The sequence below is a fragment of the Dendrobates tinctorius genome, unplaced genomic scaffold, assembly GCF_039654945.1.
Source record: "Dendrobates tinctorius isolate UK_male_01 unplaced genomic scaffold, ASM3965494v1 ptg000211l, whole genome shotgun sequence".
Lineage (NCBI taxonomy): Eukaryota > Metazoa > Chordata > Amphibia > Anura > Dendrobatidae > Dendrobates > Dendrobates tinctorius.
The window spans coordinates 2963475-2984486 of NW_027361878.1; positions in this window are offsets into that span (position 1 = coordinate 2963475).

A 21012-nucleotide genomic window follows, 5' to 3' on the forward strand; every position below is an offset into this window, starting at 1 on the left:
ATGCTAGTGTTTTCCAAGCGATCTGTAGCATCGCTTTGGAAACTGATTGACAGGTTGGTTACACTCGTCAAACATAGTGTTTGACTAGTGTGACCAACTTTTTACTATTGAGGCTGCCTATGCAGCGTCAGTAGTAAAAATATCTAATGTTAAAAATAATAAAAAAATAAAAAATCGTGTTTTTCTCACGTCCCACGCAGAGTTCCCGATCATCGAGATGCTGCCGGCAGGTCCCCTTCCCAGTGATGCCTTGCGACAATAACCTTTGATGACGTCTCGGTCACGTGAGACCGCGACATTATCAAAGGCCATTGTCGCAATGCATCCCTGGGAACGGGACCTGTGTTGTGAGTTCATTTTCCCCTTCACCATTGAGGTCTGATGAACTCCCTCTTCTGGTGAAGGAAGGTAGTGAGGCTGATTACCAAGCACCTGGGCAGGATGATGATGACTGGGTGACGGGAATTACTGACTGGATATAAGGCAGCCGACGCCCTTCTGCCTTGTTGGTGATCTCTCTGAGGGATTCTAGGAGACCAGTCTGATTCCTGCTCCTCAAAAGCTAAGTTCTCTGCTCTGTTTTTTTGCATTTGTGTTTTGGTTTTGTTTTTCCTTGTTTTTCTGGATTTCTGCCATTCCCTGCTGGGGTGTGCTGAATTCCTTTTTGCTCTGTCTTCAGAAAATACCTGAGTACTGATATAGTCTTTTTGAAGCCTAGCATCTTCAGGGCTTTTTTCCCTATCAGCTGTTGGCACTTTTGATAGGGTTTTGGCAGATTACAGACAGCAGTTTTTCCATCCTGTCCTATCTAGTTAGCTTGGGCCCCAACATTTGCTCAGCCTATCTTTCTATCTGTGTGAGTGTTTTTTCATCTTTCTTCACTGTCATTATATATTGGGGGCTGCCTATTGCTTTGGGGTCTGCTCTGGGGCAGTTTAGATTTCCCTTTCTGTCTTTAGGCAATGTAGTTCTCCGGCTGTGATTGAGGGGTCTAGGGCACCGTAGGAACCCCCACGGCTACTGCTAGTTGTTGTTGATAGGTTCAGGGGTCTGTAATCCGATAGCTGCCAACTTCTCTGGTTTTCTGGACTTAGCTAGTATTTCTGTTTTTGCCTCCTACGGTGACTCATTCATAACAGACCTGCCGGGAGCATCGCTGAAGCCTGGTGACGCTGCGAGGGACATCGGAAGGTGAGAATAACACAATTATTTTATTTTAATTCTATATTTTACAGGGATATGTTACCCAGAGCCTGGAGGACAATCTCCTATCCTCCGGACCGTGGGTACCATTCACAAATGTTATACTTACTTTTCGCATGGTGGGCACAGCCACATGTGGAAAGTAAGCAGAACATTGCATTCCTATGTGTGCTGATTTTCAGGATTTTCCCACGATTCCGCAAAATTAATGAGCATGCTGCGTATTTTTCCATGATGTGATTCCGCCATGGAAAAATCCGCAGCATTAGCACAGCATTGCGGAATCCCATAGTATTGCATGGGATGCCTTTTTTTTGCATTTTCGCGGCAAAATCGCGAGTTTAAAAATGCCGCAAAAACGCGAAAAAAAAGGTTACATGTGAACACAACATTTTTTTCCCCTTCTAAGCTGTCACACATGATTTGCAGAATTCATTCATTGTTTGATGACTTTCTCTTCATCTCTTTATCGCTAAGCTGTGAACTTTGACATCCTCTCACTATTCTAAATAACCCTAAAATGGCTACTGCATTCCCTGTCTCTTCTTTTATACAGGCTATGAGAGTCCCTCTTGATTGGCTGTGCTATGTCATGTGATGTGATAACTGCAAGTTATGGGTGTTGAATCACAAATTGTGCAAGTTTGTGAGTTTATTGAACTACTAAAAATTTGACAAAGACTGGATTTGCTCACTTCTACTAGGAAGCAGTAGCATCATCAACCACTAGGATTGACACATTAGTCAGTATATCATGTACAGTTGTGGCCAAAAGTATTGACACCCCTGCAATTTTGTCAGATAATACTCAGTTTCTTCCTGAAAATGATTGCAATCACAAATTCTTTGGTATTATTATCTTCATTTAATTTGTCTTAAATGAAAAAACACAAAAGAGAATGAAGCAAAAAGCAAAACATTGATCATTTCACACAAAACTCCAAAAATGGGCCAGACAAAAGTTTTGGCACCCTCAGCCTAATACTTGGTTGCACAACCTTTAGCCAAAATAACTGCGACCAACCGCTTCCGGTAACCATCAATGAGTTTCTTACAATGCTCTGCTGGAATTTTAGACCATTCTTCTTTAGCAAACTGCTCTAGGTCCCTGATATTAGAAGGGTGCCTTCTCCAAACTGCCATTTTTAGATTTCTCCACAGGTGTTCTATGGGATTCAGGTCTGGACTCATTGCTGGCCACCTTAGAAGTCTCCAGTGCTTTCTCTCAAACCATTTTCTAGTGCTTTTTGAAGTGTGTTTTGGGTCATTGTCCTGCTGGAAGACCCATGACCTTTTGAGGGAGACCCAGCTTTCTCACACTGGGCCCTACATTATGCTGCAAAATTTGTTGGTAGTCTTCAGACTTCATAATGCCATGCACATGGTCAAGCAGTCCAGTGCCAGAGGCAGCAAAGCAACCCCAAAACATCAGGGAACCTCCGCCATGTTTGACTGTAGGGACCGTGTTTTTTTCTTTGAATGCCTCTTTTTTTCTCCTGTAAACTCTATGCTGATGACTTTGCCCAAAAAGCTCTACTTTTGTCTCATCTGACCAGAGAACAGTCTTCCAAAACGTTTTAGGCTTTTTCAGGTAAGTTTTGGCAAACTCCAGCCTGGCTTTTTTATGTCTCGGGGTAAGAAGTGGGGTCTTCCTGGGTCTCCTACCATAGAGTCCCTTTTCATTCAGATGCCGACGGATAGTACGGGTTGACACTGTTGTACCCTTGGATTGCAGGGCAGCTTGAACTTGTTTGGATGTTAGTCGAGGTTCTTTATCCAACATCCGCACAATCTTGCGTTGAAATCTCTTGTCAATTTTTCTTTTCCATCCACATCTAGGGAGGTTAGCCACAGTGCCATGGACTTTAAACTTCTTGATGACACTGCGCACGGTAGACACAGGAACATTCAGGTCTTTGGATTTGTAGCTTTGAGATTGCTCACGCTTCCTCACAATTTGGTTTCTCAAGTCCTCAGACAGTTCTTTGGTCTTCTTTCTTTTCTCCATGCTCAATGTGGTACACACAAGGACACAGGACAGAGGTTGAGTCAACTTTAATCCATGTCAACTGGCTGCATGTGTGATTTAGTTATTGCCAACACCTGTTAGGTGCCACAGGTAAGTTACAGGTGCTGTTAATTACACAAATTAGAGAAGCATCACATGATTTTTCGAACAGTGCCAATAATTTTGTCTTATTATTTGTTTTATGTTTGGTGTGGAATTATATCTAATTTGGCTTTAGGACAATTCTTTTTGTGTTTTTTCATTTAAGACAAATTAAATGAAGATAATAATAACAAAGAATTTGTGTTTGCAATCATTTTCAGGAAGAAACTGAGTATTATCTGACAAAATTGCAGGGGTGTCAATACTCTTGGCCACAACTGTGTAATATCTATGAATGCTGTCATAAACACAAAAGTATTAAAGGGGTTTTCCCATAAACAAAGTTCATTTTAATCAATAGTTTCTGGAATAATAATAAGTTCCATAATTGAATGTGTTTAAACAAAATGTTACTGTGCTGAGATAATCTTATAAATGTTCCCCTGCTGTGTACTGTGTAATGGCTGTGTCTGACCGTGCAGGAACATGGTCTGATCATACCACAGCTCCTGGGCAGGTGAGAAAGTAAAAAAATATATAGACATTACAGCATTGGAATGTACCTGATTATTTCTTTGAGGTAAAATATTTAAAAAAAACAGGCAGGGAAATGCTTTATCTAAAAAAAGATCAGCTGAGATCCCCGGCTGTAATGTAGGTATACTCTATTTTGCTTCCTCCCCTGACCAGAAGCTGTGGTATGATCAGACTATGTCCCTTTGCAGTCAGACACAGCCATTACACAGCACACAGCAGGGGCACTTTTATAAGATTATCGCAGCACAGGAACATTTTTTTAAAAGACATCGAATTGTGGAACTTATTATTATTCCAAGATGTATTGATTAAAATCAACTTTAAAATTAATTTTGTTCATGGGAAAACCACTTTAACCCCTTTCTGAAATCCGGCGTCGGTATGACAGTGTCGGACTCCCTCTGTTTGGTGTGGACTCCAGCGCTAAGTCCACACCTTTTCGGACACATGCCAGCTGATATGCATAGCTGACATCTGCCCACAACAACCACGGATGGAATTGTAATCCACCCGCAGCTGTTAACTAGTTAAATGCCGCTGTCAATCTCTGACAGCGTCATTTAACTCACGATTACCATAAGCACGTCACTAAGCCCATCCATCGGTGACTCCGTCACATGATCGAGGGTCACTGATGGGTTGGCATGACAACCAGAGGTCTCCAGCAAACCTCGATAGTTGTCATAGCAAGTGAGCAATTTGTTCTACATACTGGCGATCAAATAATCACCTGTGTGTAGCAGAGCCAATCAGACAACTGCAGCTTCTAGTTTCCCATGGAGACTATTGAAGCATGCAAAAAGTACAAAAATGTTTTTAAAAATATTAAAAAAATTACAAAAATATAAGCGTTCAAATCACCCCCCTTTTGCCCCATTCAAAATAAAACCATAAAAAAACCAAATATGCACATATTCGGTATCGCCATGTTCAGAATCGCCTGATGATCTATCAATATAAAGAAATAATTAAATTGATGGCTAAAGGGCGTTACGTGGAAAAAATTTTAAAAAGCCAGAAATATGTTTTATTTTGGTTGCCGCAACATTGCATTTAAATGCAATAATAGGTGATCAAAAGATCATATCTGCACCAAAATTGTATCATTAAAAACGTCAGCTTGGCACACAAAAAATACATACTTATCAAACCCCAGATCACAAAAAATGGAGATGCAATGGGTCTCGGAAAATTGCACAATTTTTTTTTTTTAACAAACTTTGGAATTTTTTTTTCACCACTTAAATAAAAAAGAACTTAGACATGTTTGGTGTCTATGAACTCGTAATGACCTGGATAATCATAATGACAGGTCAGTTTTAGCATTTAGTGAACCCAGTAAAAAAAATGGGTTCCAAAGTACAACTTGTCCCACAAAAAACGAGCTCTCACATGGCCATATTGACCAAGAAATAAAAAAGTTATGGCTCTAGGAAGAAGGGGAAAATGCAAAAACAAAAATACCTCTAGTAGGCAGCATGAACAAGTAGGGCTAATCAGTAACCTAATTGCAGTAGGATCCCTATATACCACATTATAAGTGAATAATGCTCAGATGGAGTTCTTAGCCATATCATTATAGTCCACATATGGGAAGGTACAACTAATATTTTGTGCAAAATAGGGTCAATGTACAAAGCACTGACATAAATTGCAGTCAACAAACTAATTAAAGGAATTCTGTCACCAGGCTTTCCTGTCCCATCAGAGAGCAGCATGATGTTGGGGCATAGACCCTGATTCCAGAGATGTATCACTCATTGGGCTGCTTACTGCCATTTTGAGAAAATCACTATTTTCTCTGCTGCAGATCTAGCAGTTCTCTGAATGCTGAGCTCTGTATAACCCCGCCCACACCACTGATTGGCAGCTTTCTGTGTATTGTGTATTGGTATAAAGCTGCCAATAAGAAGTGGGGAGAGGTTACATAGAGCTCATGAACATGGAGAACTAAATAGCAGTAGGTTTACCATTCCTTTAGCATATATCCAAACCATCCCGAATTCAATAGGACTGTCCCAAACTGGGGAATATGTCCTGCTGTCCCAGGTGAGGTCTATGTTGTGACATCAGCTGGGTCATGACATTCTGCACAGACCAGCAATGTTTTCTGCTTTCCTGACTGTGTGGGCACAGATTTACTGTACACACACAGTATATATGAATCTATCCCAAACTACAGTGTGGAGATGAAAAATAAATTGCGAAAAAAAAATAAAGTGCTCTCGATACCCTAAAAAAAGATTTTTTCTTAGAAATACATTTTATTGACTTAGATTCGATCATCTCTAGTGGCAATAATAAAGTACTGGAGCTTTCACTACTTAGTAGAGATACATACAATATCTTGTGGTACCATTTATGTTTTTGTGCTATACGTTATTTTGTAACTTGAATATATTGTTTTTTTACTCCCTTAGATAAATCTTGTCACGCTAATTTTATCTATAAAGAATGCAGTCCGCCATGCACAGCTACCTGCTCTAATCCTGGGGAATTTTATTTTTGTGATGGACCTTGTGTGTCTCGGTGCGTCTGTCCATTGGGCAAGTATTACCATTTCCAATTTGTTAAAAACTTTGTTTTATGCACGAGAGGCGGTGTTTTTGGATACATAAATTACAGTATAATTGAGAGTGCTGGAGCTAACAATAGGTCATTAAAATGAATATCACAGAAAACGTTTTCCATGTCAAACAATTAATATAAACCTCATCATGAGTGAGCCCACTTACCAATAAAATACCTTACTATTCCCCAACTCTACATAGCTCCACTTTAAGGCTCATGCAGATGACCGTATGCTCAGTCTTAGTCCAATCTGACAAAAGGTCGGATCGCATTTGGACCAATGTTATTCTAAAGGGCCATCTATATGTTTGAAGTTTTCCTTTGACAGGGTATGTTGCAAGAAAAAAAACTGCACCATGACCAATTTGTTTCCGATATTCGGATCGCACTTGGCCATGCAAGTCAATGAGTCCATGGAATACATTGGGCCTATGACATCCAAATGGGGTACAATATTCACGGACTGAACGAAATGAGAAGATGGAGAATTTTTTTCCCTCTTCTCAACTGAGATAATCGGATAGCGCTGTGATCGAACTCTGATCAAGCTCTGATCAGAATGAGATTAGCACAATCGGTCTGTTTCTCTCGGATGAGAGAAAATACGGTGGTGTGATCCTTGCCTTAGATGCAGTACTTATGGTCATATATAGCAGTATAAAGTAGACTAAACAATAATGTAATTTTACCATTTTAACATGTAAGAGTAATAATATAGAATTTACCTGAAAAACTGTGCATTGCTTTTAATATTATATTATTTTGTTTTTAGGTTTAGTGAAGGATGATATCACTCACTTGGGATGTATTCCTATAGAAAACTGTCCTTGCACATACAACAATGAAACTTTTGCACCAGGATCAGTTTACAACACCAGTTGTAGAACGTGGTAAGTGGATTTTATTTACTGTTATTGCAATCTACCATACATAATAAATAGTTGTCAGATGCATGATCGTTTGGCTGACAACCATCTCTCCCAAGTTCCCGATACTGTCACATAGCGAGTGTACGGGAATAGTGAAAGAGGCCCTGCACTGTCTCTATGGCTAGGACCTTAACTATCCCTGCTCCCAAAGGTACTTCTAAATATGAGGAGGTTTGTACTAAGCCTTAATGTTCTCCTGATATACCTTAATCTGTCCTCTCCCCCTACCCCGGAGGCCTGGGACAGAAATGCTAGTGCATAAACATGTAAGACAAACAGGGATAACAAAAAGCAACTAGCATACAAAACACTCACCCAAATGTAGAGAGATATATAGGGAATAGTTGGAATGTACAAACCAAATGGGAATAGGACAATGAGAAAAGCATACAACCAAAAACAGCAAGCAAAAATCTCCACATCTCCAGCAGGACAACAACCTGCAACTCAGCACAGTAACTCCAAGCAGCTAGGAAATAAAACTTTCACTGGCAAAGAGGAGAAGGTCTGGCCAGATTCTATAAAGAGAGGAAATGATCAAATCAGATACAGCTGTGAGATGGAGCTGCAAGTTTCTAACCAGCATAGAAAGGTCATTAACCTTTTCAGCACCAAAGAAAACAAAATCAATTTAATATGAAACAAAAACATACGGGCTAAATTGAAGATCTGTGATTCACAATACAAAGTGATCTTCTAACCCCAGATCTCCCAGGAGGATGTGACCCACTCTTGACAGATATAAAGAAATGCTTTATTTGACTGATCGCCTCCCTGTTCTCTATGAGACCGCTGATACCAGGCTCCTCTGGAGTAAGTTATCTCTCAAAAGGATCATCTCTGGATAAACAAACATGCTGGGTGCTTCTCTATCCCAACACCATCTGACATGGGAGAGTCAGCAAGCCCACACGCACATTTCACTCTAGGCCGATCCCACCAATTTTGTGGGTTCAGCCGACATTAGTCTGATGGGCCATTACCTTATAAACAGAAATTTGTCATATGAAAATAATATGGAATATATGAATATGATTGCATATCGTACTTTATGCTTGTATCACTATAATCTTTAGCTTGTCTTTTTTTAAATGCTATTTGGACTTTCCAGTTAATTCATTGATGTAGATAGATACGAGAGTGTAAAGTTCAGTTATTTTAGCTTATGTGTAAAGACACTTGCACATGTTGAGTATTTGGGCATTTTTTTTACCTCAGTATTTGTAAACCAAAACCAGGAGTGGGTGATAAATACAGAAGTGGTGACTTGTTTCTATTATACTTTTCCTCTGATTGTTCCTCTCCTGGTTTTGGCTTACAAAACCTGAGGTAAAAAACTCACCAAATACTCAAAGTGTGAACTAATTGGGTTTATTGATTAAATCTGTCTAAAGAAAACTGTGTTGTCAAAGGATAGGGTAGAAAGACTGTGTTCTCTCCATCCAAGAAAAATTATCCTATTTTCTTTATCGATAAAGCGAAATGCGCGTCAGGGTGCTGCCACTTAAAGGTACAGTACCAGCACACTTTTACTACCGATGCTTTCCTATTTTCTAGCCTTCTATTATCTACCTTAATTTATATGGATTCATTCTTTTGGAGGTTCTCTCCTCTGAGCCTAGCCCTTACACAATCTCTGCCAGTTGATTCCATACTTTTAGGGTTGGCACATTTGTATATTTTTTGGAATAAGACATAAGCATTGTGATTTTATTATTTACCTCTATTCATAGGAATTAATTTTTCACAAGATTTTTCTTTTGTGTTCAGCAGCATTTATATATATACCGTATATATATATTATTTGTGGATTCCATATTTTTGAGTAATGGCTTATTTATATAAAATGCTGATAATCTGATAACATTATATATACTATTTGGCCCACATATGTGTTATATTTAGTTATTCAGGAAGCCATTTTTGTGCTCCTAACGTATATTTATATCTATTTATTTTGGCCTTTGAGTTGTTTAATTGTTTGATTCATTGCATAATGGTACATTGCCTGGAATTCCAGTTGATTTCTGTGGCCTTTTTGCAGTTTGTTGTCCCCTATGTGATCATGTTTTAAATTCTTTTGAACTGTCTGAGACTGGGAGATGTCAGTTGTCTCCAAGTGTTCATTATCCTGGTTGATTGCCATGCCTACTTAACTAAGCTGCTTCTCCCAGACCTCTGCCAGATGTACATTCAACAAGTGAGGTTTGTGCTTCCTGTGCCTTGGGTTCTGTGTGCTTGGTCTTTTGTTGCCTGACCTTGGACTTCATTTTGACATTCAACTGTTTAACCCCTTCTGCTTTGATTCATTATCCTCCTGGTATTCTGACCTCAGAACATTACCTGACCACACTTTTGCCTCTTCCTTCTGTTTATAACGTACCCTCCTGGCTTCTGACTTTGGACTCCTTGACCATTCTCATGGCTTGGCTATGAAAAGTGACTGGAGTCACAACTCCCCTTTTTAACTCTCTCAAGATTTCTTTGTGTTGTTAGTTTACAGTTCATTCAGCTGCTTAAAACAGTACAGACCTAACTCATGAAACCTGAGTTTTGCAATTGTCATCAGTCTAGGCAATCCATCAACTATCAACTATCAAGACTATTTTGATTTATTTCTAAGTAAAGGAATCATCCACCTTTTTGGACATTTTCTTTTTTACATAATTGCATGAATTTGGAGCTAAAATGGATTTCACTAAATATTTGGCACCATTTAAATTTTAAAGGCTGTTTCCCTGTATATGCAACATCGATGAGGTCATCAATCAGCTAAAGGGAGCTAAGTAAAATACAGATAAAAGAGTTACAAACTATTCTCTGAGACCTTCAGATCAGACTCACTGATCGATTTTCAGTTAAATCATTCTGCAGTTTGCAACAGATAATGCAACTATGAGGCTATTGAAGGCAAATGGTTCCAAAGTTTTAATAATAGCCAATTGCAAAACTGGTTTTTAATCCCAACAACACCAATTTAAATAAAAAATAAAATCTACAAAAGATGACTTTGCAATATAGATTGTCTAGTGTCCTTTTTTATCCCTGCATGTGACAGCATAACATATCAATTACATTTAAACATAAAAGCACAATTTGCCCCTACCAGGTGCCTTTAGCATGCCTATCAGGTGCCTTTATTATGCCTACCAGGTGTCTTTTGTATGCTTACCAGGTGTCTTTAGCATGCCTATCAGAGCCCTTAGCATGCCTACCAGGTGCCTTTAGCATGCCTACCAGGTGTCTTTAGCATGTCTACCAGGTGTCTTTAGCATGCCTACCAGGTGCCTTTAGTATGCCTACCAGGTGTCTTTAGTATGCCTACTACCAGGTGTCTTTAGCATGCCTATCAGAGCCTTTAGCATGCCTACCAGGTGCCTTTAGCATGCCTATCAGGTGCCTTTATTATGCCTACCAGGTGTCTTTTATATGCTTACCAGGTGTCTTTAGCATGCCTACCACATGCCTTTAGCAAGCCTACCAGGTGCCTTTATCATGCCTACCAGGTGCCTTTAGTATGCCTACCAGGTGTCTTTAGTATGCCTACTACCAGGTGTCTTTTGAATGCCTGCCAGGTGTCCTTAGCATGCCTACCAGCTGCCTTTAGTATGCCTACCAGGTGTCTTTAGCATGCCTACCAGGTGTCTTTAGCATGCCTACCAGGTGCCTTTAGCATGCCTACCAGGTGCCTTTAGCATGCCTACCAGGTGCCTTTAGTATGCCTACTAGGTGCCTTTAGTATGCCTACCAGGTGTCTTTAGTATGACTACTACCAGGTGCCTTTAGCATGCCTACAAGGTGTCTTTAGCATTCCTACCAGGTGCCTTTAGCATGCCTACCAGGTGCCTTTAGTATGCATACCAGGTGTCTTTAGTATGCCTATCAGGTGTCTTTAGCATGCCTATCAGGTGCCTTTAGCATGCCTTCCAGGTGTCTTTAGCATGCCTACCAGGTGCCTTTAGTATGCCTACTAGGTGTCTTTAGTATGCCTACTACCAGGTGCCTTTAGCATGCCTACCAGGTGCCTTTAGTATGACTACCAGGTGTCTTTAGCATGCCTATCAGGAGCCTTTATCATGCCTACCAGGTGCCTGTAGCATGCCGACCAGGTGTCTTTAGCATGCCAACCAGGTGTCTTTAGCATGCCTACCAGGTGCCTTTAGCATGCCTACTAGGTGCCTTTAGTATGCCTACCAGGTGTCTTTAGTATGCCTACTACCAGGTGCCTTTAGCATGCCTACAAGGTGCCTTTAGCATTCCTACCAGGTGCCTTTAGCATGCCTACCAGGTGCCTTTAGTGTGCATACCAGGTGTCTTTAGTATGCCTCCCAGGTGTCTTTAGCATGCCTATCAGGTGCCTTTAGCATGCCTACCAGGTGTCTTTAGCATGCCTACCAGGTGCCTTTAGTATGCCTACCAGGTGTCTTTAGAATGCCTACTACCAGGTGTCTTTAGCATGCCTACCAGGTGCCTTTAGCATGCCTACCAGGTGTCTTTAGCATGCCTACAAGGTGTCTTTAGCATGCCTACCCGGTGCCTTTAGCATGCCACCTTGCCTGTTCGCTAAGCTAGCCCTGGTAAAGTTTATACACAGTTTACAATGACAGTATATAAGAGCACTTTTATACGTAATATTGTTTCTGTTTTGCAGTTTATGCACTGGGGGTCACTGGAATTGTCGAGAGATCCCCTGCCCGAGTACATGTGCTGTGGAAGGTGGATCCCATGTTACCACATTTGATAAGACTCAATATACTTTTCATGGCAAATGTAAATACTTATTAACAAAGGTAACACTAATACAATCATAAAAAAACAAAACACACACAAAAAAAACTGGAAATCTAACACTGACAACTGTGAATGTTTCTTGAAAAGACAGTACCTTGATATTATGCTTACTGGATTACCTTTATCCTCCTTGTTCTTTCAGCCTTGTGCAAACAGCACATTCTCAGTGAGTATTATGATGACGAAATGTGCACATAGTGAAAGTGGCACGTGTTTAACGTGTGTCTTCTTGTCTCTGGATGAAGGGACTTATGTAAGTATGTTTATGAATTTGTTTTTATATTATCTTGGGGAAAAGACCTGCGCAATATTGATTGCTCTGATATATATATATATATATATATATATATAAAATCAGTATGCTTCTTTTCTTACTTATTAGATATAACGTTACTGCCAAAGAGAAAAGTTTAAATTTTAATGAAAAGGTTAATTCTGATTCGCGAGTAGATGAAGCATGGAAGATAAAAGCTGTATCAGTGGTTTGTAACTGCGAAACACCTTGACTAATTAACTGCATATCTGGATACTGTTCTCCTCTTCATTCCTTGATCTACTGGTGGTGCGGAAATAGTTGTGGGTTTTCAGCAATCCACAACTTTCAGTTTTGGGTTTACTGCAACCTTGAGTTTCCTTATGGTTGTGGTCACACAATAACACCATGTAAGTACCATTGCCTTTGGTCTCTCCATTGTCACTTGGATAAAACTCTATTTTCACTCAGATAAAACCCTATTGCGCTTATTATTATTCCTGTTTCTTCACCTCAAAGAGGTCTGAGTTTAGGTCTGAGTTCTGTCCAAGGATAAAAAAGCCGACAGCACTTAGACCGATGTTATTCAATGGGGCACTGCAGATGAGCAATTGTTTTCACTGACCAAATCTGTGGTGAAAAAAATTGCAGCATGGACAAACTAGTGAGTAAATTGGATGATACTCAACCATTCAAGTCTATGATTGCTGTGGAATTGCTGCTCACTTGTTTGCGTCATAAGTCAGTACAGGAGGCGTTTCCATTTAAATGCCCATGCTGGCTTATTAGTGCTTCATGAACCAACCACAAGTAAAGGGAAAACATACAGCCTTTCAGTGCGGGAAAAATAAAATTCTTGACAAAGTCTCTTTAGAGTCAGTCCCAGTCACACAGGTTGGCAAGCACTCATTGTACAAGCTCAGTCTGGACATAACCCACAGGAGGCCTTCTTACCTCCAGACACAGAACATATGTCAAACAACAGACTCCTTTTAAACATCTGAACTACACCCAGGGATGGATATGTGAGCAGCCAGACCCGCCCATCTCTCAAGCTGCCCATAAAACCTGGCCCAGATGCACCAAACAAACCTCTTTGTTATGATTGGGTCACCAAGGAGGAAAACAAGACCAAGCTAAGCTACAGAAAGCCAGAGAGGTTGGTAACTAAGCGGATTGCAGACCCCTGATCCTATCCACACAACTAGCAGTAGCCGTGGAGCGTGCCTACGATGATTCTAGACACCTCGACACAGCCGGAGAACTAAATAAGCCTAAAGCAAGAAAAGGGGAAATCTAAACTGCCCCAGAGCAGACCCTAAAGGAATAGACAGCCCCCAAACATATATTGTCGGTGAGACAAGATGAAAACACAAACGCAGGTAGGAAAATAGACTGAGCAAACGATGGGGCCCACAAAAACTAGAAAGGACAGGAAAGGAAAGACACTGTCTGCAATCACGCAAAAAACCCTGCAAATATGTCCAACACTTCTGATAGCAAAAGCTCAGAAGTCACTAGACTTCTCCCACTATATCAGCACTCTGGCATATTCTGAAAGCAGAGCAAAAAGAGGCCAATCTAATAAGGGACAAAAACAAACTGACACAAACAGTAACATAAGGATGGAAATTGAGCACAGCCCCAGCCAAGGCTGGCTGACCACACAAAACTGATTAGACAAATCCAAATCAAATGTGAACAATAGCAAATAACACTTAGCTTGAGCATGCAGGGACTGAACTGGAAACTAAGACCTCAGGAGGCAGGAAAAATCACCAGCAGGGATAGAGGGAGTCGGCTGTCTTAAATCCAGTCAGAGACTCCAGATGTCCAAACGTCGTCCTCATTATCAGGTGGCAGGCCTCTGTCAATTATATCAGCTCCATTACCTCCTGTAACTACCAGAAGGGGTCCAGAAAGAGAAATTGCGACTCCTTTGTCAATACAACCAGCTCCACTACCTTCACTAGCAACCAGAGGCAGGCCAGAAAGTGAATTCACAACACCTCTTACAACTATGTGCCCTAGAGAAATACTCCAGGTTTACATCACAGATGACAATCACCACAGTGATATATACCTCCCATGAACTATGTGTCCGCTAGCCATCTTATGGTGCCTAAAAAAATTGCATGCCATAGTACAGCATGTTTATGGAAACATTGTAGTTCTGTAACATAGGAAACTATAAATGGTTTTCTAATAGATGCTGCTGAAAAAAAATGTATTCTATACGGATGACAAGTGAGGAAAAAAATCCTCCCACTTTTTTTGGATGAAATTCTAAATAATTGTTTATATGCTAGTGTGAACCTACCCTAATTGCAGGGGCAGACGGCCATAGATTCTTCCTTGCGATAGAATTGGGACGATTATGCAAATCACACTCTGATCAGAGTTTGAGCAGAGTGTGATCATAGTGTGATTCGATTCTCTCAGATGAGGAGAAGATGGAGACAAATAAATCTCCATCTTCTCCATTGTCAGTTTGTGGAAATTGGACAGCATTCAAATGTCATCTGAGTGCAGTCCGATGTCTTCACACACTCATTGACTTGGATGGCTGAGGGTGATCCAAATATTGGATCAAACTTGGGCATGTAAAGATTTTTTTCTTAGGCCGGGGTCACACTTGCGAGTGCTTTGCGAGAAATTTGCATGAGTCTCTCGCGTCAATATCCGGTACTGCCGCAGGCACTCGGGACCGGAGTGTGCAGCTGCATGTCTTTCTATGCAGCTGAACGCTCTGGTCCGAACCGCCTTCGGCAGTGCCGGGTATTGAGGAGAGAGACCTGCACGAGTTTCTTGCATTGCACTCCAAAGTGTGACCCCGGTCATAGACAGAGCATGTCCAAGGAAAACATCAGACATGTGCACGGCCCCATAGATTAACATTGGTCCCAGTATGATCCAAAGTTTCCTCGGATCGCACTCGGACCAAAACTATACTTATCTGCCCCTACACTAATATTGAGAATAAATGATAATCAATTCCTTATCTTTGCAAGATTCACTACAGTGAATCAGTGCCCCAATAGTCCTTCAAATAAAGAGGCAACAATGCTAATTTAATTTTTTTCCAGCATAGTCTTGATTGTGTCCACCTTCTATACAGAAACCTATATAACAAAGCCAACACCCACAAATAGTACCGCTAATCAGATGATGAGCATATGGGAGTACAAGGACGTATATAGAGGGTTCAGTGCAAGAGCAGTGAAAATCATATCAAGGAAAAAGCACTAACAAGAACCAAAGTGATAAAAGTGAAAGACCTTATTGAAGTAACAATAAAACATCATATAAAAACATAACGAAAAGATGGCAGGGAAATGACAGTGGTAAGCCAAACTGGTGGAACCACGGCATGCAAACAGGCAAAAGGAGTCACAGGCCAAGTAAATAATTTATATATTTGTATGTCTGCTCAAAAGTGCAAGTGCATTGTGCTAAAGGAATACGCCAGTGTAAGTACTGTAAATGGAAAACATATCCAAAAGGTAAAAAGTACACTAGAGGCACAAGAATAATCCCCAAGGGCTAATTGCCACAATAGGAAAAAAAGTGCAGAGCAAAACACCATAAGGGTAAAGTACATATGTGCCTGAGGGAATACCTGAGAGGACTGTGGTTCCACCCACCCCAACGTGCGTTTCAGCGTGTTGCTTTCTTCCGGGGGTCTTCTATACAGGTAGCTGCAACACAACCACATTCACTTGAAACAACCAACATTTGCAGTTTCCTGAATAGTCATGCTATAGTATATAAAATAAATGGTAAAATAATACTAAATTCCATTCTATTTTTTCCCTTTTTTAGGAAATTGAGATAAAATATGACAACAATGATTTTCCCTTTGTAAGCTTTGACAAGGACAAAATGGCTGCAGGTATTTTTCTTAAAAATATACTTTATTTCCAGAAAAAAAATAATAACAAATATAAATATTTTGTCTAGATGGTGCAATATTTCAGACCCTCATTAGGATAACAAGTACTGCTTCTTAGCTGTATGACCATCAGCTTCATACACCTATAGTCTTAGGACCTCCATGCACATTAGAGTAAAGTTATGATCTTCACTGGAATTTGTCGACAGTCTAATGTATATGGGGCCTCCAGATTATCCCCTCAACAGATGATTATATAAGGGTGAGAAACATTCATTCCTGGCATGTTCATACAGAGTTTGGGGAGATCGCTTTCAGCTGAATGATCATGAACTGACCATGCACTTCTTTATATAATGCTATACCAATCCATAATACAACAGTTACATAACTGTACAATGTCATATGTATATACTGCACATATGAAAAGGAGTCTGTTTCTGCCAGCAGGATTTTACTTCCAAACTTTTTATATCTGCATGTAACACTTCCAAAGACAAATCAAGAAATACCCTTATATCATCAGTCCATTCCTCATTACTGAGAAATCAGCATTTAAATTAATATACAAATCTGGTTGAAAAAATATTTGTAGATCTGACTCCTCTGTCACTCCAGCTCTATTCCCCACCCAATTCCACCGCCTCCTCCTGCTTGACTGTGGGCTCTTTTTGCCTGAAATTACACAGCATAGAGGCTGCCAGTCAAACAAGAGAAATTGCTGGTGTCCGGGGAATAGAGCTGAAGTGACAGAGGTTTCAGATCTTGAAAGAGTTTTTCAACCTCATTTGTATATTAATTTAAATGGTGCATTCTCAATAATGGAGGAACGGACTGTCCAGGTAAAGGTATTGCTGGACTTTTCCTTCAAAGAGCTACATGTGCATATAAATAGTTTGAGGTAAGAAATAATTATTCCTTTTAAATATTGTAGGTAGGAATATATAATGCAAATTCTTCAGAGTCTCTCTGCAATTGTGTAGTAGTTTCGATGTTATCATGTATTTAAAATAACTTAAAATAATATAATTTTATTGTGATATACATTTATTTTCTCTGCTATATTCACTACATTAGAAGCTATACTTATACTGTATAGTTCTACCTGGTATCCGGTAATTACTACCCAATGGTCTTCTCCATACAGCATAGTTCTACCTGGTATCTGGAATTACTACCCAATGGCCTTTTCCATACAGTATAATTCTATCTGGTATCCAGAATTACTACCTGATGACCTTCTCCATACAGTATATTTCTGCCTGGCATCCAGAATTCATACCCAATAGCCTTCTCCATACAGTATACTTCTAATTACTACCCAATGGCTTTCTCCATACAGTATAGTTCTACCTGGTATCTAGAATTACTACCCAATGGCCTTCTCCATACAGTATAGTTCTACCTGGTATCCAGAATTACTACCCAATTGCTTTCTCCATACAGTATAGTTCTACCTGGTATCTAGAATTACTACCCAATGGCCTTCTCCATACAGTATAGTTCTACCTGGTATCCAGAATTACTACCCAATGGCCTTCTCCATACAGTATAGTTCTACCTGGTATCCAGAATTACTACCCAATGGCTTTCTCCATACAGTATAGTTCTACCTGGTATCTAGAATTACTACCCAATGCCCTTCTCCATACAGTATAGTTCTACCTGGTATCTAGAATTACTACTCAATGGCTTTCTCTTTCAGTATAGTTCTACCTGGTATCTAGAATTACTACTCAATGGCTTTCTCTTTCAGTATAGTTCTACCTGGTATCTAGAATTACTACCCAATGCCCTTCTCCATACAGTATAGTTCTACCTGGTATCTAGAATTACTACTCAATGGCTTTCTCTTTCAGTATAGTTCTACCTGGTATCTAGAATTACTACCCAATGGCCTTCTCCATACAGTATAATTCTACCTGGTATCCAGAATTACTACCCAATGGCCTTCTCCATACAGTATAGTTCTACCTGGTATCCAGAATTACTACCCAATGGCCTTCTCCATACAGTATAGTTCTACCTGGTATCCAGAATTACTACCCAATGGCTTTCTCCATACAGTATAGTTCTACCTGGTATCTAGAATTACTACCCAATGCCCTTCTCCATACAGTATAGTTCTACCTGGTATCTAGAATTACTACTCAATGGCTTTCTCTTTCAGTATAGTTCTACCTGGTATCTAGAATTACTACTCAATGGCTTTCTCTTTCAGTATAGTTCTACCTGGTATCTAGAATTACTACCCAATGCCCTTCTCCATACAGTATAGTTCTACCTGGTATCTAGAATTACTACTCAATGGCTTTCTCTTTCAGTATAGTTCTACCTGGTATCTAGAATTACTACCCAATGGCCTTCTCCATACAGTATAATTCTACCTGGTATCCAGAATTACTACCCAATGGCCTTCTCCATACAGTATAGTTCTACCTGGTATCCAGAATTACTACCCAATGGCCTTCTCCATACAGTATAGTTCTACCTGGTATCCAGAATTTCTACCCAATGGCTTTCTCCATACAGTATAGTTCTATCTGGTGTCTAGAATTACTACCCAATGGCCTTCTCCATACAGTATAGTTCTACCTGGTATCCAGAATTACTACCCAATGGCTTTCTCCATACAGTATAGTTCTACCTGGTATCTAGTATTACTACCCAATGGCCTTCTCCATACAGTATAGTTCTACCTGGTATCCGGTAATTACTACCCAATGGTCTTCTCCATACAGCATAGTTCTACCTGGTATCTGGAATTACTACCCAATGGCCTTTTCCATACAGTATAATTCTATCTGGTATCCAGAATTACTACCTGATGACCTTCTCCATACAGTATATTTCTGCCTGGCATCCAGAATTCATACCCAATAGCCTTCTCCATACAGTATACTTCTAATTACTACCCAATGGCTTTCTCCATACAGTATAGTTCTACCTGGTATCTAGAATTACTACCCAATGCCCTTCTCCATACAGTATAGTTCTACCTGGTATCTAGAATTACTACTCAATGGCTTTCTCTTTCAGTATAGTTCTACCTGGTATCTAGAATTACTACCCAATGGCCTTCTCCATACAGTATAATTCTACCTGGTATCCAGAATTACTACCCAATGGCCTTCTCCATACAGTATAGTTCTACCTGGTATCCAGAATTACTACCCAATGGCCTTCTCCATACAGTATAGTTCTACCTGGTATCCAGAATTTCTACCCAATGGCTTTCTCCATACAGTATAGTTCTATCTGGTGTCTAGAATTACTACCCAATGGCCTTCTCCATACAGTATAGTTCTACCTGGTATCCAGAATTACTACCCAATGGCTTTCTCCATACAGTATAGTTCTACCTGGTATCTAGTATTACTACCCAATGGCCTTCTCCATACAGTATAGTTCTACCTGGTATCCAGAACTGCTACCCAATGGCTTTCTCCATACAGTATAGTTCTACCTGGTATCTAGAATTACTACCCAATGGCTTTCTCCATACAGTATAGTTCTACCTGGTATCTAGAATTACTACCCAATGGCCTTCTCCATACAGTATAATTCTACCTGGTATCCAGAATTGCTACCCAATGACCTTCTTTTGACTTTAAAATAGAGTGGTCATTGATTACGTTGATGTTCTGAAAATGGGGAGAGGTGTCTATTTTTGTCACTAAGGAAATGCTTTTGCTCAAGTTTCTAAAGGATCCAGATTTCTAGGCTTCCTTGATTGCTCGAGTTTGGCAGGAAAACACCATTCGTAAATGTTGCCAAATAAAGTTATTTAATGCAAACTGAATGCTCATTATTATGCTCTGAGCTCATTCCAGTCCCCAGTTTACTGTACACGCATGCAGCAGAAAATATAATTGATACCTCATCTCTCTCATCTGTCTCACCGCTGTCACTCCCCATTGTCCACTTCTCTTATTCAGCCACCGGGTGCCTACTAAGTCTCAGATGGTGTGATGCTCATTGTGACGTTGTGACGTTACACTACACTTTCCAATTGTACCTGTGACATCGCAACATGTGCAGTGACGTCTGAAACTTAGTTGGCAATGGAAGGGCTCTGAGTGAAGGGTGAAGATGGTGATCAATTCTTTATTTCTAGAGTGCAAAATGGTAGCCAGCTGGCAAACATTTCTTTGATGCAAACGGCAAAACCTTTGAGTTCTGGAGAATTAGAATTTTGTAAAATTTGAATAGAATTCAATTTTCTTTTAATAAATTCTCAAGCTGTTTTATCATGCAGAGCATATATATTATTTTAAATTTATTATTATGCATTGCTATAAGAGTGCTATCATATTCCGTAGTACTTATAATACCATGACAGGCTTTGCCATTATGGGTATTACCATCACCAAGATCCTATCCCAATATGTAGTAGATGTAATCATAATAATATTAGCAAATACCTCCAATTAGAAATGTAGCATAGTTCTCCTAAATTGCTATGTCACTTACCTCACGTGCAGGGCATTGCTTTAGCTTAGGTATCCATGGCTATGACCAATAGAAACTGTCATTATATGATTGGTCATAACCATGGATACCTAAGCTACTGCAGTGACCTGCAAATGGTGTAAGCAGCATAGCTAATCAGGAGAACTATACTACATTTCTAATTGGAGATATTTACTCATATTACTGTTATTTCATCTAATACGTATTGGGATAGGGTCTTTGAGATGGGAATACCACTTTAAGTGCCAACTGA